This window comes from Rattus norvegicus, chromosome 4 (genome assembly GCF_036323735.1).
Source record: "Rattus norvegicus strain BN/NHsdMcwi chromosome 4, GRCr8, whole genome shotgun sequence".
Lineage (NCBI taxonomy): Eukaryota > Metazoa > Chordata > Mammalia > Rodentia > Muridae > Rattus > Rattus norvegicus.
This window is the reverse complement of record NC_086022.1, coordinates 96,743,443-96,751,751: the sequence shown is the minus strand read 5'-3', so window position 1 is coordinate 96,751,751 and position 8,309 is coordinate 96,743,443. Positions and strand designations below refer to the sequence as shown.

General features: G+C 43.4%; 1 pseudogene across 1 annotated transcript; it reads left to right on the top strand.

Moving 5' to 3' along the window:
* The first annotated feature begins 1,504 nt into the window (after window positions 1–1,504).
* On the top strand, window positions 1,505–4,436 carry Lin28c (lin-28 homolog C (C. elegans); annotated as a pseudogene). The gene has a single exon (NR_073158.1). The product of NR_073158.1 is annotated as a lin-28 homolog C (C. elegans) (transcript).
* The last annotated feature ends 3,873 nt before the right edge of the window (window positions 4,437–8,309 follow it).

The following is an 8,309-nucleotide window of genomic DNA, read 5'->3' as shown; positions in this document are numbered from 1 at the left end:
GCAGCCTCAGGAGTGCCCTCCTGACCAGGCGGTGAGGTCTCTCTCCCACAGGGTTTGGGAGCAGAGAGCTGCTGCGGGCCGGGATCCGCGGGTTTGGGACTCCTGGTAAACACCGGAAGTGCCTGGTCCTAGAGGAATTTTGCCTCTGTGTGTTCTGAGTTCACCACTGCAGGTCTCTTGCAGCAGAAAAGTTGGACTTACCTGTGGTCCCAAGGCTCAAGTTTGCTCGTGGTGTGCTGCCTATGAGCTCTATCAATTCTATAGTTTTTTATGTACATGTTAAAATGATTTTGTTAGGTTTACTTTTAGATTCTCCTTATGTATGTTATAAATGACATTATTGTGTTTTTTATTTTTATTTTTCATTTTTAAAACCTTATACAACACATATTTTGTGTATTGATTGGGTTGGCTCAGGGTTACAGGGAATATGAACACCAGTGGTTCCACTACCTTTTTGCTTCTGGGACCTCAGAGGTATTCAGGTTGTAAGTGACTTCTAAAGAGTTGGGTACACCATTGGTGTTCCCTTCGGGAAATTTTCCCCTGTGAGTTTGAGGCTTTTCCTCACTTTCTCTTCTATTAGTTTCAGTGCATCTGGTTTTATGTGGAGGTCCTTGATACACTTGGACTTGAGCTTTGTACAAGGAGATAAGAATGAATATACTTGCATTCTTCTACATGCTGACGTCCAGTTGAACCAGCAACATTTGTTTAAAAATGCTGTCTTTTTTCCACTGGATAGTTTTAGCTGTTTTGTCAAAGATCAAGTGACCATAGGTGTGTGGGTTCATTTCTGGGTCTTCAATTCTATTCCATTGATCTATCTACCTCTCTCTGTACCAATAACATGCAGGTTTTTTTAATCGCTATTGCTCTATAATACAGCTTGAGCTCAAGGATGGGGATTTCCCCAAAAGTTCTTTTATTGTTGAGAATAGATTTTACTCTCCTGAGCTTTATGTTACTCCAAATGAATTTGCAAATTGTTCTTTGTAATTCTATGAAGAATTGAGTTGGAATTTTGATGGGGATTGCATTGAATCTGTAGATTGCTGTTGGCAAAATGGCCATTTTTACTATATTAATCCTGCAAATCCATGAGCATGGAAGCTCTTTCCATCTTCTGAGATCGTCTTTGATTTCTTTCTTCAGGGACTTGAAGTTCTTATCATACAGATCTTTCACTTGCTTGATTAGAGTCACTAATGGCTTATGCTCTAAGATCAAGAATCAGTAAGTGGGATCTCATGAAATTGCAAAGCTTCTGTAAGGCAAAGGACACTGTCAATAGGACAAATTGGCAACCAACAGATTGGGAAAAGATCTTTACCAATACTACATCTGATAGAGGGATAATACCTAATAAATACAAAGAACTCCAGAGAATCAAATAATCCTATTAAAAATGGGGTACAGAGCTAAACAAAGAATTCTCAGCTGAGGAATATCGCAAGACCTTGAAGCAACTAAAGATATGTTCACCCTTTGCCTCCATACTTTTCTGGGGCCCGGGGACACGGGCTCAGTCAATGATCATGGGCTCGGTGTCCAACCAGCAGTTTGCAGGTGACTGAGCCAAGGCAGCAGAGAAGGCACCAGAAGAGTTGCCGGCTGACACGACCGGAGAGTGTCACCAACGTGCGCATGGGGTTCGGCTTCCTGTCTATGACCGCTTGCGCCGGGGTTGCGCTCGACCCCACGATGGACGTCTTTGTGCACCAGAGCAGGCTACACACGGAAGGTTTCCGAAGCCTCAAGGAGGGTGAGGCAGTGGAGTTCACCTTTAAGAAGTCTGCCAAGGGTCTGGAGTCCATCCACGTCACTGGCCCTGGTGGCATGTTCTGTATTGGGAGTGAGCGACGGCCAAAGGAGAAGAGCATGCAGAAACGAAGATCCAAAGGAGACAGGTGCTACAACTGTGGTGGGCTAGACCATCATGCCAAGGAGTGCAAGCTGCCACCCCAGCCCAAGAAGTGCCACTTTTGCCAAAGCATCAGCCATATGGTGGCCCCATGTCCACTGAAGGCCCAGCAGGGCCCCAGTTCTCAGGGAAAACCTGTCTATTTCCGGGAGGAGGAAGAAGAGATCCACAGACCTACCCTGCTCCCAGAAGCCCAGAATTGAGGCCCAGGAGTAGGGGTTAATCTTTGGCTAATGGGGAGTTTCAGGGAGGAGGCACCAATCCGCAGAGTGGAGAAAGTGGGAATCAGGTGGGTTGCGTGGGTAGCTTGCACTATCATGTTTCAGGCCGGGGTTCCCAGTGTCACCCTGTCTTTCCTTGGAGGGAAGGAAAGGGTGAGGCAAAGGAACTCCTACAACCCTCCATCTAAAAGCAAGTGAGAGCTTTTGTGGGGAACCACCCTAGAATCTGCATGCTTTATCTGAGGCTCTAACCAGCTCTGCCGAGTGGCTGTTATAGGGGAGAAGCCCTTCTTCTGCAGAAGGCTGTGTGACATTTCCCTTGCTAGACAGGATGTGAAACAAGTGTCAAACCAAGATTAATGAACCTCACCCTCCAGAAGGTTCTGTAGAAGAGACTCTCAGGTTATTTTCACAGGGCGCTTCCTCATAACCCAGTCCTGCCGTGCTGTGCTGGGAAGAGTCTCTAACAACGGGTTGTGATGACAGGCAAAGAGGGTGGTTGCGGGGACAACTGCAGACCTGCTGCTCCCACCTCACTCCCAGCCCTTTCTGGGCCAATGGGATTTTAATTTATTTGCTCCCTTGGGTAACTGCACCTTGGATCCCACTTTCTCCAGGATGCCAACTGCACTATGTGCGAATGACGTATCTTGTGCGTTTTTTTTTCTTAATATAAATATTGGGTTTGTATTTTTGTATATTTTAATCCTAAGGCTCTCATTCCTGCACTGTGTTCTCAGGTACATTAGCAATCTCAGGGATAAGTCCATAGCAGCTCCAGGTCTGCACAGCAGGAATACTTAACTTTGTTTTGATCACAATGGAGACCAACCATTTGGAGTGCACAGCCTGTTGAACTACCTCCTTTTTGCCGATAACAGCTGCCTTTTCTGCCTTTTCATCCTTGAAAAATGTCTCACAGGTTTTGATTGAGCTGCCCTGAGACTTGCTGTCCAGGTATGGGAATATGAGGCAAGGACTCAAATCCTTAGCTTTTCACAATCTTGGCTTCCAGAGAGACTCATGACTGTGGGCCTCTGTGGCAAGTGTCCTGCCCCACTGTAGTGTGATGTCTGATAACTGGGGGGTGTTTCATTTACGTGCTTTGAGATCACCACAAACCTACCTCATTGTGTTGAAACGGGACAAATGCAATAGAACACATTGGGAGGTGTGTGTGTGTCTGATCCTGGTTTCTTGTTTCCCCCAAGTGCTGCCCCCACCCCTAGTTAATTGTATTCGTCTGGCCTTTGTAGGACTTTACTGTCTGAGTTGGTGATTGCTAGGTGGTCTAGTTGTGTAAATGTAAATGTGTTGGTCTTCATGTTCTTTTGGGGTTTTGTTTACAAAACTTTTGTTGTATTGAGAGAAAAATAGGCAAAGCATCTTTGATAGAAAGTTCTGCACCAGACTACACCATCTGAGACCTAAATGTGGGGTCCCCTTCTCAAAGTGAGCCTCTGGGAACCATGGCTTTCCCTCCTGTGCTCCTCCTGTCTGCCACTCTGGACCACAATGACCTTACAACCAGCCCCTCTTCTCCCTCATAAGAAAACTCAGGCTCAGTTACTTCTTTGAGCATCTCTACAGTTTTTGAAAGACCTATGTAAAAGTTCTGAAGAAGCCATCATGAACTTCATTCTCTCTCCCCTTGTTCCCTAACTCAGTGAGGAGTTTTGGTTGGTGCTTTGGAGACTGGGCCTCAGGTTCCTGGCTATCCTTCGGCCTCAGACTACTCTGTGCAGGGACTGCAAGTGAGCCATTTCTCCCTGGAAAGACCATTTCATGGTGTGATTTGCTTTTGGACGAATCCAACCATTGTAATCTGTCACCCTTAGGTAGAGAGAAGCAGTTGTGGGGCCTTTCATGTAGAAAGTGGAATCTGAAGATCAGGAAGGGACTATGAATGTACATACGGTTGAGACACTCAGGAACTTAATGCCGGTGCAAGAAACTTATGTCAAAGTGGCCACAAGATTGTTACTAGGAGATGGACAAATGTATCTCCATGTTTACTACTAGAAACCAAAGCTTTGTGAGAAATCTTGAATTTATGGGGAGGGTGGGAAAGTGTGTACTTGCCTGTCTTTTCCCTGATATCTTTCCTGAACTGCAGGAGCTAAGCCCTCTGGGGCTTTGGTGACCCCATCCCTGGGGTGTTTTATTTCATGGTTGAGTTTTGCCCTCCCCAGGTACTTATATTTCTATTGTATAATCATTTTGAAACACATGCTGACTTTACCTTCCCTTCTCTTCCCTGGGAAAAATAAAGACTTATTGGTACTCCAAAAAAAAAAAAAATGTTCAACATCCTTAGTCATCAGGGAAATGCAAATCAAAACAACTCTGAGATTCCACCTCACACCAATCAGAATGGCTAAGATAAAAAACTCAGGTCACAGCAGAGGCTGTCGAGGATGTGGAGAAAGAGGATCACTCCTCCATTGTTGGTGGGATTGCAAACTGGTACAACCATTCTGGAAATCAGTCTGGAGGTTCCTCAGAAAATTGGACATAGTACTACCTGAGGACCCAGCTATACCAGTCCTGGGCATATACCCAAAAGATGTTCCAATGTATAACAAGGACACATGGTCCACTATATTCATAGCAGTCTCATAATACCCAGAAGTTGGAAAGAACCTAGATGTCCTTCAATGGAGGAATAGATACAGAAAATGTGGCACATTTACACAATGGAGTACTACTCAGCTATCAAAAACAATGACTTTATGAAATTCATAGACAAATGGATGGAACTAGACAATAACATCTTAGAGAGATGTATTCCAATCACAAAAGAAAATACATGGTATGCACTCACTGATAAGTGGATATTAGCCCAAAACCTCGGAATACCCAAGATAATTCACAGAACATATGAAGCTCAAGAAGAAGGAAGACCAAAATGTGGATGCATCAGTCCTTCTTAGAAGGGGGAGCAAAATATTCACAGGAGGAAATACAGGGACAAAGAATGGAGCAGAGACTGAAGGAAAGGCCATCCAGAGACTGCCCCACCTGGGGATCCATTCCATATGCAGCCACCAAACCCAGTCACTACTTCTGATGCCAAAAAGTGTTTGCCAACAGGAGCCTGATATGGATGTCTCCTGAGAGGCTCTGTCAAAGCCTTACTGATACAGATTAAGATGCTTTCTGCCAAGCATCAGACTGAGCCCAGGGACCCGGATGGAGGAGTTAGAGAAAGGACTGAAGGAGCTGAAGGGGTTTGCAACCCTACAGGAAGAACAATAACATCAACCAACCAGACACCACCCTCCAGAGCTCCCAGGGATTAAACCACCAACCAAAGAGTATACACGGGGTGGGGACCCATTGTTTGAGTAGTATATGTAGCAAAGGGTGCCATTGTCTGGCATCAATAGGAGGAGAAATCTTTTGTCTTGTGAAGGCTGGTTTCCCCAGTGGAGGAAAATGCCAGGGTGTTGAGGTGGAAGTGTGTGGGTGGGAGGGGGAGCATCTTCATAGTATCAGGAGGAGGGCTATGGAGAGGGGGGAACTGGGAAAGGTGATAACATTTGAAAGGCAAATGCATAAACTATCCAATAAAGAAAAGAGTTGGGTACAAATATTCATGGGACTTTTTATATAACTTAGTTTGTTTCACTTAAAAAAGGAAATAGAGTCAAAATACTTTACTGGTGATCTGCCTATTGGCTTTTCCTTGTCTGTTTTTGGGATCTCAGGGAAGTACAGAATGACTGCTCTTTGGAAAAGAAAAGCATCTTGTGGACTGAAGACAAAAATTCATTTCTGTATATTATATAATGATTTAATAATGAAAACTAATAAAAGAAAATATCAACTCTTGCTTTATGTATACACAGCTTTGTGAGAAGGCTTTCTAACAATTATTTTTGGAAGAGAATCTGAGACTATATAAGTATTCAGAAGAAAATATATAAAGTTTCTGGAGTTCAAGAGCAGATGTAAGAAAATGGGCCTTGAACTAAAAGATATTAAGGAAGTTTTTCTGTGATACACAAAGACCTGGACAGTTGTCGGGAAGACCTCAAATCCTAGGCTTGAGCCAGCTGAGATCAGGAATCTAGGTCCTGCAATGGAACCATCCTGCCTAGGTCCGGCATAGCCCACCTGTAGGGAAAGAGAATGGATCTACCTCCAAGTTTTCTTCCACGGGTTAATAAGTTGGGTATGGAGACTATACTTGCCACTGTCCATGAGCCCACCTCCTGAGCTGAAGAGACTGTTGGAAGATTTAGGTATGTGGATGCCGCAGACCTCTGGTCTCCTCTTATATTGAAGCTACTGTATTTTGAGAAATACAATGCCCTTCCCATCTTTGCCTTTGAGAAAAAGAAATACTTGTATCTTTGTGAAGTCCCTAAGTTTTCACGCAAATGCCAACCTGACTTGACTACCAAGAGCAGTAAGAAGAACTGGGAAGGTACAGACACAGCTATTTCTTGGACCTAGATGCTTCCCCCTGGACTACATCGGCAGACTGTGTGTTGATCCATGTTAAATGTGAGGGAAAGGATCTTTGAGAGATCCCCTGTTCCCCTAGCCTATCACTGATAAACTGGTTCTGTAAGAGCTGAGTTACAGAGAATGTACTTTCCCTCAGGGGAAGCTACAATGCTTCCTTGCCAATTCAATATATTTATTTTAACTTGGACTACAACCTTCTGCTTTCTATGGCATTGGGACCTCTCCTATAAGGAGCTGTTTTCAGTTTGAGTAACCACTAGCAGCTTCTCAGAATACTAAGGCAATGGTCAAATAGTCCATGACCTAGTCACTTCCAACCTCCAACTACCCTTATCACTCCCCCCAACACACACACACATACATATTCTCCTTGAACTATCTTCAGGGTGGTACGAGCAGGAACACTTAGGCATGGAAATCCATCTGTTTGCTTTGTTTTTGTATCATGTTAGGGGTACACAACTATTGATAATTACTGTGATCTGGAAAAGTGTTACAATATAGTGAAATATTAATGAGTATTCAAAGATAAGAAAGAAATTATATTTTGAGTGCCTATAATTTTCAAAGATTAGTTGAGCCATTTATTGAATGGAAAAGTTCAGAATTTTCCAGGCAGAATGCTTACTTTGTTGACTTTTCTGCACAGCCTGGTTTATCAAAAATGTGTAGAGCTTAATTTAATATTTCTCCACAGTCAAGGAAAGATCACTGGATTCATGACCACATACTTTGCAGCATTATGAGATATAAGATTATCTCTGTCTAAGGCCTATATTTTCATGGGTCCTGCCTATGTTATGTTCTGTGATAATGATCAAGGAGCTAGGAAGCCACTTCGCTTAAATTTGAATTAGAGTAAATATTTGAGAGATCACTTCTGTCATTTGTTGAGCAATAAGGAGAAGTAACTCTGTGGGAGTGTCTTGTTGGTTTGAGTGTATACAATCTAAAGGTACCCTGCTCATCAATGGAACTGCTCTAAGTGTCATGTGTGTGCTAGTCTGTATCTATAACTCGCTTGAGAAAGTTGAAGAAATGATGGCTATAACAATGATCCCTAATAAATTAGACATTTATCTGCACAAAAGTCCTTTGGACTTCAAAACGAAGAGTTTGACATTCCCTCTAGCTCACTCCATGTGAGAAGGTAATTAGAATCATATCAGAGGTACTGGAGTGCTTGGACCTGTGGCCAGCGACAATCTTTTAGGGAATTCTATCAGAAGAATGCAACACATTCCTTGGTTGGAAGGAGCTGCATCAGAAAGGTTGCTTACCCCACACCCTGAGCAGTTGCACATCCTTAGGTACTTGAGTTTCCTAGAACACTTGAAAGGGGATGTCTGGCAATCGGTGACACCCTTAAAGCAATCCCTATTAAGCAGCATACATACCGACCCATAGCCTTAGTGCCAACCCTTGCTTTAAGAGCCAGGAAGACCCTCTAATCCCAAATCCAGTTTAGTCCTAGGATTCCTAAAACTCACCAAGTACCCATAGTTGCATAATTTTTGCATGTAGCTCTCTGGATAATAAAAGTATTATTGTTAGATTAACTTAAGTGCAGGCTTTGAATCTCAGAGTTGCTCTGTGTCATGGCCAGCCCTCTCTTTCCTTGGAAAACTGGTTATTTAAAGTTTTTATTTCAACCTAAAAGGAATATAGACATTGAAATACATTGAACT